The 16,377-nt window shown below is 38.8% G+C and overlaps 1 pseudogene; it reads left to right on the top strand.

Annotated features, from left to right (window-relative positions):
* The first annotated feature begins 1,885 nt into the window (after nucleotides 1-1,885).
* Nucleotides 1,886-9,059, top strand: LOC133097053 (large ribosomal subunit protein uL30m-like; annotated as a pseudogene).
* Nucleotides 9,060-16,377: the final 7,318 nt, after the last annotated feature.

Consider the following 16,377-nt stretch of genomic DNA (forward strand, 5'->3'; position numbering starts at 1 on the left):
CCTATTACATTTTGTAATTTTTCTTCATTTATGTTTCTTCATACGCTGCCTGAGAAGATGTACTGCTAAAGCAACTTGCATAAATTATTATAATAACTTTAATACTCTAACCTTTATTATTCTTAATTTTATATGAGCTTTATAAAAATGGATATGAAATATATAAGTAGTTAAAAGGGCCAGAGAAGTGGAAAAGCACAGGAAGCCACATAAGTCTGAGATGAGAAATGGCATTGAAAACTGGCCTCACCATTGGGGCTAAAAGGACTTGACTTGGAAACATCTGGTGATTGGTGAGGCTAGGGAGGGCCAGCAAGGTGCTGCCTGCAGGGTCCACATGCCACGCGGTGTGACCTGCAGCAGCCTGCATAGCAGGTATCCACTGGCAGAGGCACGTGAAACTTGGTCAGGACAGCAGTGGCCAGGAGAGAGGGGGTATTGTCTGCAGGAGGGAGTGAACAGCCAGAAGGTCACTGCCAAAGTCCAGTCCCGAGGCCAGAGCCCAGCTGTAGCTGGGGGAGGTCCTTTTTGAACCAGCAGGTTCTCAAGATCCACTTTGCTGCCCTCCTCCTGCCCTGTGGGACCCACTGGCACCACCGTGCTGGCACAGATATGCCAAGGATGAGGCAGAGGAGAAGGTAAATGACTGGAGGAGAGAAGGAAAAACCTAAAGAGTGAGTTCAGCTACAAGGAGGGATCATAATTTAAAAAAATGATAGATTCTGTTGAGAGACAGACAAAGGAGATCTAACACACACAAAGCTTGGACTACCTGCCGAGGGCATTTGGGTACATTTTGCAGTTACTGTCTGTCGAGGATACAAAGCTTTCACCTTCACTTTACTGAATACCCCTTGGGTTCGTGATCATCTTGTTCATTTAGCAGAGAAGAACACAGACCGGAAAGGGTAGGATGAATTTCCTCAAGTCACACAGCTACAAGGTAAGGATGGAAGGAGAGCCTGGTGTGTGAGGGGTGGCAGCTCCCAGGACAAAGAACAAGACACAAACACTGCTATGTAAGGAAAAATGGTTGTTTCATTACTCATGAGTTCAGGGAAAATACAAATATTTGTGTCTTTCTACCTTGGGCATTTGCTAACCGCCATGAATTCATCAAAGCTTTGAGGTTGCACAGGATTTTGTGGTCATTTGTTTTAATTGCTTACATACATGGATTTAATTTCTTACATACACATTCACCATGGGACAACTTCACACACTCTAGCAGTTCTGAAAATTTCCATATAAACATAATCTTTTTGAGCATTATTTGTTTATTCCTTTTATAAAAATTGCATATGGTTTTCTATGAAACGCAGAGCACCCTGGTGAGAGACCGCTTTGTGACACAGTTCAGTCAGCCTCTGAGGAGCCTGGACTGAGTCAGGTGATCTTCTAGTACAGACTCCTGGCTCTGCCCCTTCTCTTTGCTGGGGAGTCTGCCATTGCCTTCTCCCCCAGCTTGGCAGGGCTGGATGTTGCTTACCAAAGTCTCCTGAAATGGACACGAAGTGCTGATCACCCCACGAAACAAGCAGGTCATACAGTAGCCCACAGTTGCCCATTGCAGAGCTCAAAGGATGCTGATTTGAAAACCTTGAGCTCTTGTATCTTGATTTCTTCCTTCTCCCCTGAGGGCTGTCCCTTTGGGGAAGGAGAAGGTGGGCACTGCTGAGAATTTCTTGATCTTTGAGCAGACACCCCACAGCTACTCCTCACACCAGTCTCTTCTGGAAGAGCTAGAGCAGGGTGCCTGAGTCCTTGCAAGGGTCTCCGGGGCATCTGTGCTGGGGGTCTGGGAAGGACTCTTCTCCGTCTCACCAGAAAGGGGCTCCCTTTGCTGGTTGTTGGGTGGAAATTCCATGAGGAAATCCATGTGGCCATGTTGCCACAAGGAGGGAACAAGCCGGAGTGTGAAATTGTGCCTGTAAAGGATCATGCTTGCATCTCCATGGCATGGTTGAGTTCTGAATTCACAGCCATTCGTCCTCCTCATTTCTTGTTAAAGGAAATAACAAAGGCTTTTTATTGTTTAATGCACTTTTAGTTTAGTGATCTCTTGTTTGTAGACCATCGCAACCTATTTCTATCTATTTCTACCACTTTAGTGAGGCAAAGGTTTTGAAATTCAAGCATTGTTCAAGAGAAAGAGAGAAGATATCCTGTCTTTAAATAGAATATTAAGAGTTAGATTTGCCTATGTCAGTTGTAGCTTTACTGCAGACCTGCAATAGGGAAGTAGGAAATGGAATAAAGGGAGAGGGCAGTGGCCCTTCTGACCCCACTGGATGTGGGAGAAGGCTGAGTGGCTCTGTCCACTCTAGACTTAGTCCCTAGGGAGAGCTGGGGGGTGGTGAGGAGGCAGGTGAAGTACAGAAAGGATTTGGCCCTGCCCATCCCCTGGGGTCCAGGCAGAGACCATTCCCCAGCATTTCCTCAGAAAGCCAGATGGTCGTACCTGGGCAGCTTCAGTGAGGGGGAAAATATTTCATCCACTTCTTTCTTTCTTTCTTGTCTATTTTTTTAACCAGTTATTCAGCCTTTATTTTATAATTATGAGTGAAGATTCAAAGGAACTTGGCACAAAGGAATCCTAGCCAAGTAATCAATGAAGGAGGTGTCTCAGAAAACAAAACCTATTCAAGCATGTTAGGAGCAGGAATTGCAGGGAAAGGAAAGAGTTACAGAGCTCTCCTCCCCAGGAGCTGTGAGGCAAGTGCATTCTCTCTACTCCACCCCACGCCCCAGCCCCCAGCCCAGAAATCTCACCAGAATGCATCTCAACCTTTTGTTCCCTGATGTTCTATTAATACTTAGAAGGCCATTTCAATTGAAAGGCTTGAATCCCATTCTGGATTTTTTAAAACCACATCTTCCCCTTCAATGTCATTGCTATACCCTTCTGGAAATCCTCTTCGGTGACTGGTCAGTCTTTTCATTGCTTTGTCTTGGATTTCTCTTTTAAATAACTACCAACCATTGATTTTGCTCCTAAAGGTGAGGCTGTCCTGGCTCAGCTAGGTTGTCTTTATTCTGTGTCTTTGACCATGAAGGTGGGGGGCCTCTTGCACAGAGGAAGGAAAGAGAAAATATGAAAGAAGCCACCAGAGCTGGGGCCTCCTCTAACTGACTTCTGACATGCCCATGTGGGGCAATGACAAAGGCTGCCCGGGGCCAAGGGGAAGGGATGGAGAGAAGAATTTCAGGCAGGTTTAAAACCAAGATAGCCAGACCTCTGGCCTCATGTCACATACAGTCCTTCCACATGAAAATACATTCACCCCTGGGAGTCCTCCATGAAACTCCGACAATCCCTGTGTCCGATGAGTTTTCTTGAGTAAGGTTTATCTGTCCCTCTCTCATCTAACTTAAAACTGTGGAGCAGTCTCTCCAGCTGAAAAGGGGACAAATGGAGGGCTGCTGTGGCCGCTGGTTCCTATGGGCTCAGACCCATTGAATGCTGCCCGCTTGTGCTCCCCCAGGCAATTCTTCATGGCTCCTGGTGAAACAGGGAAGAACAAAACCTAACTCCATATTGGATCTATTCCTTTAGCTCTAACCCTTGTGCTCTGTTGCCTGTGCTTAGTCATGCTGGCTCTGGATATTTTGGAAAAGAATGTTGCCTATAGCCTGAAATATACAGGATAGCCCATTCTTAAGGGTCTGGCCTTTAAAGGTATAACTCTTTTCCATTCATATAGAGATAAAATGTTGCAGAACAGAGACATTTGTCTTGTTGGAGGTTGACAGGAGCATCGTGACCTGACCTAGGCAGACAGCTGGAAGAATGAAGGATTCCAGCACCAAGAAGTTTGTAACCACCAGCCACACTCCCTCCCCTTTTAGTACAAAAGAAGCCTGAATCCTAACTCAGGTAAGATGGTTCTTTGGGACACTAGTCCACCACCTTCTCAGTCTCCTGGCTTTCCGAATAGAGTCGCTATTCCTTGTCCCAACACCTCTTCCCGATTTATTGGACTGTTGTGCCATGAGCAATACAAGCTTGGACTCGGTAACACTGGCTCCAGCCCCTGAGCTCTGGATTAATCCATTTACCATAAGGAATGACCAGTTGCTAGAGCTGCGTAGTTTTCTCAGCCTGATTCCTGCTGTGTAACAAGTGATCCCAAATTAGTGGCTTTGACACCACCAGGTGTTAATCTCACAGTTTTCCTGCTAGCGCTCAGCTCCTGGAATCCACCTGAAGGTCCTTGCCCAGGTGACCCCCACAGGCAGTTCACAGCATGGGGACTTGCTTTCTTCCAGGCCAGGCCGAGCCCATCTCTGTGCTGTCCCTCTCTTCTCCCACTCTTAAAGGGCTCATAGGATTAGGTCAGGCCCACCTGGAGAATTGACCGATCCTAAGGTCAGCTGATTTGAGAGCTTAATCACATCTGCAAAATCCCCTCACAGCTGTCTCTTGAATTGTGTTTGATTAGATAGCTGGAGGAAGACTCCTGTGTCCACCAGGGTCCAGGAGTCTCAGGAGGTGTCTTAGAATCCTGCCCACCACATGACCCCTGGTAGTTTGGGGGTCCAAGGGCTTCATTTTGCTGTGTCCAGTTTAGTCCAAGCTGGTAGTGTTTCCATAGAACAATTCTCTTAAAAACTCTGTGCCTTTCCTATGAGACTGGGGTGCATCAGCAAATGTCAGAACCACAAATCTCTTTCTTTTTCTCTCTCTCCACATACTCTTTACACATTACAGCCTCAGCCTCAGTGTAGCTAGACTTGTACCTTTGGGGCTAAAGACTCCCAGATTGTGTCCCAAGAGCTATTCCTTATCTCTTAAGTTTTCTTACACAGTTTTAATCTTTAGCATCTTCATTGCAAGTAACATTTCATTTAGTTTTATTATTTATTTAATTACTTATTTTATTTTATTATTCATTTCATTTCATTTGTTTTCCTAAATTAAACTTATACCAAGTTTATCTGACTATTTGGGACATCTGTTGGAGATTTTTTCCTTTTTTGGTCTTTTTAATTTCATTAATAATGTTTATGTTTATAAATACTGATACTTTTTCCATTGAAGCTTATTTACAGGATAGCTATAACCTCCTCTTGAATCTTTCTACTGAGATATTTTCAAGTTTCTACTAATATACTTATTGACCTATTATTACCTTACTATTTCACAGCATTTTGTTTTCTTCTTGCTGGTTGAGTTTGTTTTCTTTATTTAGTGTCTTTTTTGGTGACTCGATTTTTCTCTTTTTACTTGGATACAGGAAGTTAGATTGAGGAAGTTACTTGAGTTAATTTCCATAGAATTATAGGAATAGCTGATCATGTGTGAGTGACCACAGTTTTTGATAATAGGATTGCTGCTTCTGGCGTGGGAGGAGAGGGTCTGATTTTCAGCATGATGGGATGGGACACAATCCTGAACATGTTGTGTTGAGATTTCTTGGGTAACATGTCCTCTGACTTTTAAAGCCCCCAATCTCCTCTATTAAGTTATCTCTGGTCTCTAAAGCACACCACATGACACCCGAGGCTCATGTACCCTGAGAGTGGTGGGTAGGAGGGGTGGGGACAGAGCCAACTCTAAACACAATACCTGGCCGTCCATCCAATTCTCCGTCATATCTCAACTCCTGTTTCCTTCAGACCTGAAACAGTCTGTGCTTTTCTCACGCCTGTGAATTTTGTGTGATCTACATTACTCCTTCAGTTTACTTTGAATTATCAATTCTCTATTATCCTAGATCAGAAAGTCATTTTCCTTTAATACACTCTACAAAATAATAGTTACCAGTTACATAGTACCAAAGATCAGCCTCCCATCTGTTCTTGTTTGGTCTGCCAGTGTGTGTGTGCTGACTCATTATTAAGGAAGAATAGCATCCTGATGGGGCTCCAAACCAAATTTCCCTATATTGGATGGCCATTAATATTGCCTCTTGGCCACCCTGTAAGACAAACCCAGCCGTGCGTCTCAAGGATACCACTCTTTTGTCATATGATTCATTTCATGTGGGCTACATCGAACACATGTAAGTATTTCTCAAAGACACTGGGGGATATAAAAGGGAGTATATTTAAGATTCAGCCCTCATGGAGTTTTCCATTGCAAGGTGAATGCCAAGGGAGATCCCACTGGAAGGAGAGAGAATATGGAGCAAGGAGAGATTCTGTGGATGACATTGGGCTCCACCTGGGCTTTAAAAGAAGGATAGAGTGTGGTCATATGGAGACTAGGGAGTCAACACTTCAAGAAGAAGAAACAATATAGATTAACCGTTAGCATTTTCCCAAGTTTCTTCCATCTAGTTTGTCTCAGTTATCTTCATAAGTTCCATGAGCTGTAAATATTATTGTTATTATTGTTATATTATTAAAATCACATCCTTATATTATTATCTGCAGTTATATTATTTTATGATTTCCATCATATAAAGGTCTTGTGTTGGATTCAGTATTCACTCTATTAGCTTATAATTCAGAAACAATTTAATCCTTCAAACATTAAAAGAGTGTTCAATGCCTATAAAATTATCCCATTTTAGAGATAAGTCAACCTGGGCTATGTTCATATAATTAAAAACAATTAGTTTGAGCTCTCTTTACTCTAATTGGTCAGTTGCTGGGTATTGTGTAAGCCCAGAAGGGAACTTTTATTTTGACTCTTTATATTAATGTAAAAATTATGCTTAAGAATACAAGGAAGAATAATTCCAGGGTGTTTCACTATGTGTTGCAATGGTCTTTGTTTCCTTCCAGTATACTTATCTATGAACCCCTCATTTTATTGGCTCCATGGTTATAAATGTTTTCAGGAAGTGCTTTCTGAAACAATAAATACCTCTCTGCTCCATTATCAAAAAATTCCCTGCATTTCATGCCTACATTTTATTTTGGCAACATTCAGGGGAAAAAGAAAGGAGCCTTTGTTGATCAGGCTTTCATACTAAAACCTGAAATTTGGGAATCTGAAAAGTGAGAATAATGATATCTTCCTTTTTATGAATATTTAGAAATGTTTATTTCCAGCTCTCACTTTGGTGAAATTTTCTATGAGGATAAAATAATCATAATTTTAAGAAGGAGTAACAACATCTTTGTCCTTATAGTCTACAATGTGCCTTCAACACTTTATCCCATGTACTCACCATGAAGTGGGCACTCTCAGCCTCATTTTCCAGTGGAGGAAACAGAGTCTTGGAGAGGACAGGTAACTTGTACCAGGCGTTAGGGCCATTAAAAAGGAAAAATGACTCAACTCAAGGCTCTCCCTGTGTCCCCCAATTGAAAGACCATTTTTCGCCTTCAAAACAAAACAAACAAACGAAAATTTTCTTTTCTACCTCTGGGTTCAGATGACAGTTACATTTTGCCCAAGAATATTGAGCAATATCAAATGACTTTTTTTCCCCAAACACTGGAGATGAACCACAAGTTATTATAACAAAACTGGTCATTGCTCTCGCCAAAATATTTCATCAGCTTCTGGCGTCTCCTTATATCTTGATATGCTTATCCAGCATGACTGATGGCTTGGTTCTTAATAAGTAGGCTAGTTAAGCAGAACAGTTAATGACAGGAGATTTTTCTTTGGCTCCAGGGCTCAGCATGCACAGACAGGACCCTGCATGAATTCCCCCAGCATATGACGATAAGATGCTTATAGTCTGCCAGCATCAAGCAGCTTCATTAATTAAAAACACATTGCATGTTATCACAAAAGATTGATTTTTCTAGGAAGAATTACCCTTTGGCATTTATGATGAGCATGAAGAAAAACAGATAATAAGACTACAGACATAACTTTCCTTAATTTAGGACAGCAAATATTTAAGATTAAGATTAAGACTTCAGCAAAGAGAGCCTTTAGTTATCATTCTGCAAAGAAACTATTTGGGACAGTTGTTTTTCTTTGTTTAGGCTAGCTCTGGAAGGTAAACATTTACTCAGCCATGCCGGGTATCTGTGATTTAACATGATATAGCCCTAAAGTTTAAAACACACAGTTGAGTACTTCACCCTTCTGTGCTTAAAACAAAACAATGCAAAATAAACAATAAGTGGACTAATAAAAAGTTTACCAAGCTGCCAAACACTGAAAAAGCATCTAGCAAAATCAAGATGTCTCTTTGAAGGAGGTTATTGATATTTTCAGCAGGAAGAGCAGCGTTCTGAGGCTAAGTTTTAAAGCAGTATGGTATTAAGATGACCTACCTCATAGCACTAATATAGAACTTAAGAGAACCTGGAATCCAAAGCCACAAGATTTGACTGACTTGGATGTCCAACTCTATGTAACCATTTCCAATGTCCTGCCAAGCAGTTTTGTAGCTCCTGCTTCAATTTCACCCCAGACCTCATTACATTACAAAATTTGCATTTAAACTAGAAGAGTTCCAACTGACAAAGCGTCCTCCTTAGAAAATTGAAGTGATGCTTTTTTACTCCCTGGTGTAAACCATTTCTACTTGAAACCTTCTACCGTCTCCCACCCAAATGTTCTCTCCTCCACACTAAGTATCCTCTGTGAAGTCTACTTCCCATCAGGTGGAAAGACATTTAGCAGTTGCCATCTCTAAGAACAGTCACCACACTCATGGCAGGGATTTTGCACTCAATAGTTCAGAGCCCCCCAGGCACACTATCAATGGTGACAAAAGGTGTGGAGCCTCTTTTTGTACAGATTGAATTTGTCACAGATTGACGAAGTCAAGAATTCCAGACGAAGTTTTTCAGCCTTCACCTGAAGGTCATGAAAAAGACGGTGGGGATCCACAGCAACCTCATAAACTGCATATTGTTACCAGAATAAAAAGTACAAAAAGACGTCCCTATTGGGAGAAAGATTTAATAAGGATGCTTGGGTTACAAAAAGCACATACTCCTTAAGTTCACAAGAATATCCCTTTGGTGAATGCAAAACTGAAAGCAGTTAAACATTTGATAAGAATCAAGCCCCTGAAGCTGCCATGAGTTCTCCCAATGGAGGAGGACATGTCCAACACGTGCTCAAGAGCACTGGGGAACTGATGGGGTCGGGGGGGTGGCTTCAGAACCCTTAGCACCAGGAAGAAAAGAAGTCCTGATGGCCTCGCAGCTTCAGAGTAAAAAGTGCAAGTCATTTCTATGTAAAGATGGTGAGAAAGTGTTCTCATTAAAATATGTTTTAAATTCTAGTCATTAAAAAAAGATAAAGATGTTTTCCAGATCCCTTCAATATCTGGGGTCTCTTCTTCACATGTGGCAGTTTGCCAGTGACCCAAAATCAAGCACAATAATCCAAGAGCAAGCACAATGAAGCATCACATTCTTAGATATCTACTATGTACTTATATTAAAGCTGTCTTAGTTTAGATGTTTGTCCAGAGCTTTCATGGTATTTCCATTTCTGAGATGATGACGTGCCCTGTGCGTTATCTATGTGCCCTTGCTATAAGGCCTCCTATGTTGACCTGCCTTTTATGTCCTGTTGCAGATGCTGGTGGACAAATGTTCAAGCAGCTGCCTTAACTCTATACTTACTGGTTGTATAAGGAAAAGTAATTGTAGGATTTCCTACTTACAAAGTTATGACCCTGAGATGGAGTATTTGCATTAGATACATCAAACACTAGGATCTTTACATTTTTTCCTCCCTTAATGTCTATTTTGATCCAATGTAAACATAGTCCGGGCATGATATAATATCAAACCACTATACACGTCTATAGGTTGCTTAAAGACTATCCCAAAGAGGGAAATTCAGGGAAAATTCCAGTATAATTTAATTGTTCATATTATATTTAAACAAAAGCAGATGGTTATATTTTGTTGAATTTTGCTCTATTGAATGACTTGTTTTGGCACAATATAAAGCCAAGTAAGGTTCAGACTGGGGACCAGGGTGAAATGGTGCTGTTTATGTACGTGGCATAGGAAGATCTGAGCATGAAGGTCAACTAGGTGTAGACTAACGTTGGTTCCCTTTTATTTATTAAGGGAAATTGACATTCCTTAGATGACAGGTAAAGCTACACAACTTTTCCCGTCTTGGCTCTTGTGACACTTCTCTGCAACTTTCACATTACACTATTACAACTTTCATGTTACAACTTTTACATTATGGCTGTACCTCTAAAATATACCACATGACCTCACTTTGCAGTCTTTGTTTACACCTTTTCCTGTTCTAGAATGCTCTTTCATTGCTGCATGTATGTGAATACTCTCACTATCCTACAGGCTCAGAGTAGGATGCTTAGATCAGCCCCTCAGTATATAACCTTTGGCCTCACTTTTATGTGGGTGCTATGCTGGACTTCCTTATGATTTCCTTTCTCTTGGTGCATAGCCTAGTACCTGGTTTAGTTGACAAGTTGACTCATCTCTGGGCTTGTGGGATTGATGTGGTCCTGCACTATCGCAGTCCTGCCCGCTGGGCTTGGTAGTAAGAGAAAGAGAGTTAGACGCTATAGTTGTTGCAGAGAATACCAAGTTGAGTTCAAATACAAATTGTTTCCCCTCACTGATTTTCACTTGAATGGCACTTTACAAAAACTAATTTTGATATATGTTCCCTCTTTTCTATTAGCCCTTCAAAGTCAACTTTGTGTTTTCTAAACTAAGAAAGTCTTTCTGATTGGAATCACAATCTCTGATATACCATTTTCCATGTAATACTGCCTGGGACCACCTCAGGGAATCTTGACAGCATGTAACTAATTTGTATCTCAGTTTCCTCATCTGCAAAATAGGAACAACAATAGTACCAAGCTCATATGTTTGTTATCTGAGCTAAATGAATTACTACTTCTAAGTGCAAAAACTCTATGTAATATGCATTATGTAAATGTCAGTTAAAGAAATTCCTTTTTTTCTTGTGGGTAGGGAAACATTTTCATGAATTTTAGATGTTTCTTGTCCTTATTTGAGCAATCCCAAGCTTATTTCCCCACATATAAATCCTAGTTATCCTTCAAGGAAAAGAGGGAACATTGGAGTGGTAGAACAGTAAAAACAAAAAAAATTCATATTGTAATCAATTCGACTCCATAAATAACCAAACTTATGCCCCTGCACCAGTTACCCACTGAATTTTCAACTTCATATCATTAATATGTAGATAGAATTATCTACTTCCTATGTTTTTTGGAAAAATTAAATAATCACAACTTATCATCTGGGCCTTTATTAATCCAAAATACATTTATTGAAAGCCTAATATTTAAGAGTACTATTTTAAATATGGGGTCTCAAGACTAAATGCTATAGTCAATGATCCTCCTCTTGCAGAAATTATTTTCTAGTTAGGGAAGATCAATGATAAACAGTAGTAAACAAAGCAACCACCAAACAAATGAAATAGAACATTGGAATGTAGGGGAAGAGTTTAACATAGGATGGTCAGAGACGGCTTTTCTGAGGAGGAGCCATCTAAGCAGAGACCGGAACCTCTGGAAACAGGCAGGTCTGGTGATGATTTGGGGAAGAACATGTCAGGGAAGAACAGCAAGTGCAAAGACTCTTGGCTCAGTAGAGGCCAACCAAAAGGCAGCTGACTTAGCTTGCGAGCTGGAGAGCTGATTAAGGGAACGTGGGTGGTGGCTGAGACAGCTGCTGACGTGAGCCCCACCCACTTTGTCAAAGCCGTTAGATTTTATTCTACGTATAATGGAAAGGTTTAAATAGGTACAATTTACATTTTTAAGAGGAAGTATGACATCCATGTTTAGAATAGAATGTAGGAGGGCAAGAGGAGAATCAGGGAGACTAGCAATGAGGACATACTGCAATTGTCCAGGTGAGAGATGAGAAATAGGTAGAAGTACTCTAAAAAGGCAAATTAGGCATAATTTGCATAATTAGGCATAACACAAAAATGTGTCGTGGATTGAATGGTTCAGAGACAGAGTGGTGTGAAGTGTAACTCCAAAGTTTTGTCCTGAGCAAATGGGGACATGCTGATGAAATTAATAATACAGACATACCTCTGAGATATTTTGGGTTCAGTTCCAGACCATTGCAATAAAGCTAATATAGCAAATAAAACTAGTCACATGAATTTTTGGTTTTCTAGTACATATAAAAGTTGTGTTTACACTATAGTCTATTAAGTGTGCAATAGCATTATGTATAAAAAACAATGTATGTACCTTAATTAAAAAATATTTTATTGCTAAAAAATACTAATCATCCTCTGAGCCTTCAGTGAGTTGTAATCTTTTTGAAATCGAAATATCAAAGATTACTGATCACAGATCACCATAACAAATACAACAATGAAAAAGTTTGAAGTATTGCAAGAATTACCAAAATGTAACACAAAGATACGAAGTGAGCAAATGCTGTTAGAAAAATGGTGCTGATAGATATGCTCAATGCAGCTTAACAAACCTTCAATTTGTGGAAAACGCAGTTATCTGCAAAGAGCAATAAAGCAAAGTGCAATAAAACAAGGAACGCTTGTAATAATAACAATAAAATAAAAATAGTAAAATATGATGTAATTATTACTATAGACAAGCAACTATTTAAATTGATTTATGAATAATAATTTGCTTAATCCGTACCAAAAAAACCCAGTGGGTTAGATGCTATTATTATTTTCCCCATTTTACAAATGTAGAAACATAGAGGAGTAAAGTATACTGCCTATTGTCCCAGGTTTACTAAGTGACATACAAGAATTGAGCTGAGTCTAGCTTCATAGTCTATGATTTTAACCACTATAATATAGTGCCCCAGTGTTTCAGGGAGGATAAACTTGGCATACGTATTGAATATCTATATGAAGATATTGAGTAGGCTGTTAGATATTTGACTGGTACTCAAAAGAGAGATCAGGGCTCAAAATGAAAAAAATTGGAAGAATTTAATTAGAGATGGAATATAAAGCAAGAAACTAGATGAGATTACATGGAAAGGCAGAGCAGAGAGAGAAGCAAGGAGGGCCAGAGATTAAGACCTGCAGAATTTCAATATTCAGAAGATGGGAAGAAGACAGGGAATCAGTTTAGACTGAAAAGGGATGACCAGATGGGAGGAAAATAGGAAAATGGCATCCAAGTGGAAAAGTGTTTTCAAAAGAAGAAACTGGCCAAAAATATGGGTAAGAGAATGAGTATATGAGTGTCCTGGAGAGTCTGATGAGGCATATTATATCTCTAGGCTAATTAAAATGAATAGAAAAGATTGCACAATGAACAAGCTAAATGAGGAAGAAATGAAATAATAATGATGATCATGATGATAGATCAACCTAAATGATGAGAAAAAATAAAAATAACGAAATGAAATAAATAGTATGATAGTAGACTTAAACTCCAAAGTATCAGGATCTACATTAAATTTAATAGCACTTCTGGTATGATGGAGTTAACTCTTAGCAGTCTGACAATGCCACAGTTAACAATTATAAAACCTGTACAAAATATAAGAAACACTACAAGAGAGTTCTGAAGAGTGAGCAACCTTTTAATGGGAATATAATCTTGGAGGTAGGGAGCATTTTGTGGTACATTCCCATTTTTGTGGTTTTGATCCAAGAATAAGTCATAGTGGCTGCACAGTGTCAGGGAGTTTATACTCTGATAGGCTGCTATCTTTCTGGCCTGAGAAATCAGAAGACAGGTCCTGGGACAACCATAGCCACCATAGAGGAAGGAATTCTGTACAGGAGTTAGTAAAGGAATGATCCATGTTCTGTGTTTGAACTCTGCCCAAGTCTGTGGTTGACCCTGAACCATGCATTCACAGGGCAAACAGAAAACAGCCCACAGATACATCTTAAAGTACTAAAGTGAGATTTGAACCATGGTCCCTGGAGGTAGGTGAAAGTTTGCCATTTGTGTCTGAGCAAGTTAATTGTCTGGTAGTAAAAATATATTATCACTCTTTGGAGGAAAATAATAAAATCCAGAGCCTACAGAACATAAAATTCACAATGTCTATGATACAATCCAAAATTGCTTGACAAAGGAGAAACTGGCAAAACATCACTCATTCTCAAAGGAAAATATAATTAATGTAAAACAATCCTGAGATAACCCAAATGTTGAAATTATCAGTAAAGGTCTTAAAACTATACTATATATAGTTATAGCTACTATAACTATGCTCCACAAGGTAAAGGAAATTATGCTTGTAATGAATGAAAAAACAACATCTCAGAAGAGAGAAAATATTTTTAAAAGGATCAAATGTAAATTTTAGAACTAGGAAATTACAATATCTAAAAAAACCCCCCCACTGAATGAGCTTAATAGCAGAATGGGGGTAACATAAGGAAAAGTCAGAAAATTTGAAGGGTCAGCAACTTTTTCTGAATAGGGTCAGATAGCAAATATTTTAGGTTTTGTGGTCCATATAGTCTCTGTTTCAACTACTAAAGAAAGCAGCTGTAGTCAATATGTAAATAAATGTATATGGCTGTGCTCTAATAACACATTATCTATGAAAACACATTGTAGGCTAGGATTGTCCTGTATGCCATCATTTGCTGTTTCCAGAAATAGATTCATAGACATTATCCAATGTGAAGAAGACAGAGAAAATATTCTGTAAAAGTGAACAGATCCTCATAGACCTGTCAGACAATATCAAATGGTCTTGCTTATGAGTAACTAGTCTCCAAAGGAGTAAAGAGAGATAATTTAGCATAAAAAATTTTTCAAAGAAATAATGGCTAAAAATGTCCCCAATTTCATGAAAAGTAAAAGTTTACTGTTTCAAAAAGCTCAAGGAACTTCAAAGAGTATAAATACAAATCTCAAAATCACAAACACACACACACACACACACACACCATACAAGACTAAGCATATCATAGTTAGATTACTGAAAACCAGAGTAAAAGAAACATCTTGAATGCAGTGAGAAAAAAAAAAGATGCATTGTATACAGGGGACTGACAACTTGAAACCATGAATTCCAGAAAATAGTGGAATGATGCCTTTAAAATGATAAAAAATGAAAAATCTGGCAATCCAGAATTCTATATCCAGTGAAAATATCCCATGTTCATGGATTGTAAAACTTAATATTGTTAAAATATCCGTATTATTCAAAGTACTCTACAGATTCAATGCAATCTCTATCAAAATTCCAATGGCATTTTCACAGAAATAGAAAAAAATCCTAAAATTTGTATGGAACTACAAAGGACTGTCAATAGCCAAAGCAGTCTTAAAAAGCAGAACAAACAAACAAATAACTCAATTGAAAAATCAACAAAGGACTGAATAGACATTTTTCCATAGAAGACATATATGGCTTACAGGTACACAAATTATCAGGGAAATGCAAACCACAATTAGATATCAATTCACAGATGTTAGGATGTCTATTACCAAAAATACAAGAGATAAATTCTGGTGAGTATGTGGAGGAAAGGGACCATGTATACTATTGGTGGGAATGTAATTTGGTACAGTCTCTATGGAAAACAATAAGGAGTCTGCTCAAGAAATTAAACTCAGAGCTGCAGTATGACTCAGCAGACTCATTTCTAGGTATATATATCCAAAGGAAACGAAATCATGATTTCAAAGAGATATTTGTACTCCCATGTTCATTGCAACATTATTCACAATAACCAAGGTATGGAAGCAATGTAAATGTCTGTAGTCCAATGGATGGAAAAAGAAAATAAAATGTGATATATGAAACAGCATAGGTGAATCTGGAGGACATTATGCTAAATGAAATAAGCAAGACAGAGAAAGACAAATGCTGTATGATCTCACTTATGTGTGAAATTAAACAAACAAACAAAAAATGATGCACTCAGAAAAACAGAGAGTAGAATGATGGTTGCCAGGGGCTGGGGGTTGAGGGAAATAGGGAGAGGCTAGTAAATAGGTACAAACTTTAAGTTATAAGATAAATAAGGTCTTAAGATCAAATGTGTAACATGGCAATTACAGTTGATAATAATGTATTGTATAATTGAAATTTGCTAACAGAGTAGAACTTAAGTGTTTTAACAACAACAACAAAAACAGCTAAATATGTGAGTTGATGGGTGTGTTAATTAACTCTATGCCCTGTCACAATATATACATATACCAAATCATCATGTTGTACATTTTAAATGTATTACAATTTTATTTGTCAATTATACCTCATTAAAGCTGGAGAAAAAATGTATTAAAAACAATGAAAGAGAAAATAAATATTGCCTACAAAGGAACAATTGCACTAATTGCAAAATTAGTAGTAGTTGTAGAGTAGATTTAACTTTATAATTTCCAGTTTCTACTTTATGGTTTAAATATTGTTAAGGAACTAAGAGATTATGATCGGTAATCATGAATTTTCTCTCCAGAGAGATTACCATTTTAAAACAATGGCACATTTTCAAACACACAATAATTGTGTTTATCACCAACTGACCTGCACTAAATCAACTTCCAAAAGATGTGCTTT

Source organism: Eubalaena glacialis, chromosome 8, assembly GCF_028564815.1.
Source record: "Eubalaena glacialis isolate mEubGla1 chromosome 8, mEubGla1.1.hap2.+ XY, whole genome shotgun sequence".
Classification (NCBI taxonomy): Eukaryota; Metazoa; Chordata; class Mammalia; order Artiodactyla; family Balaenidae; genus Eubalaena; species Eubalaena glacialis.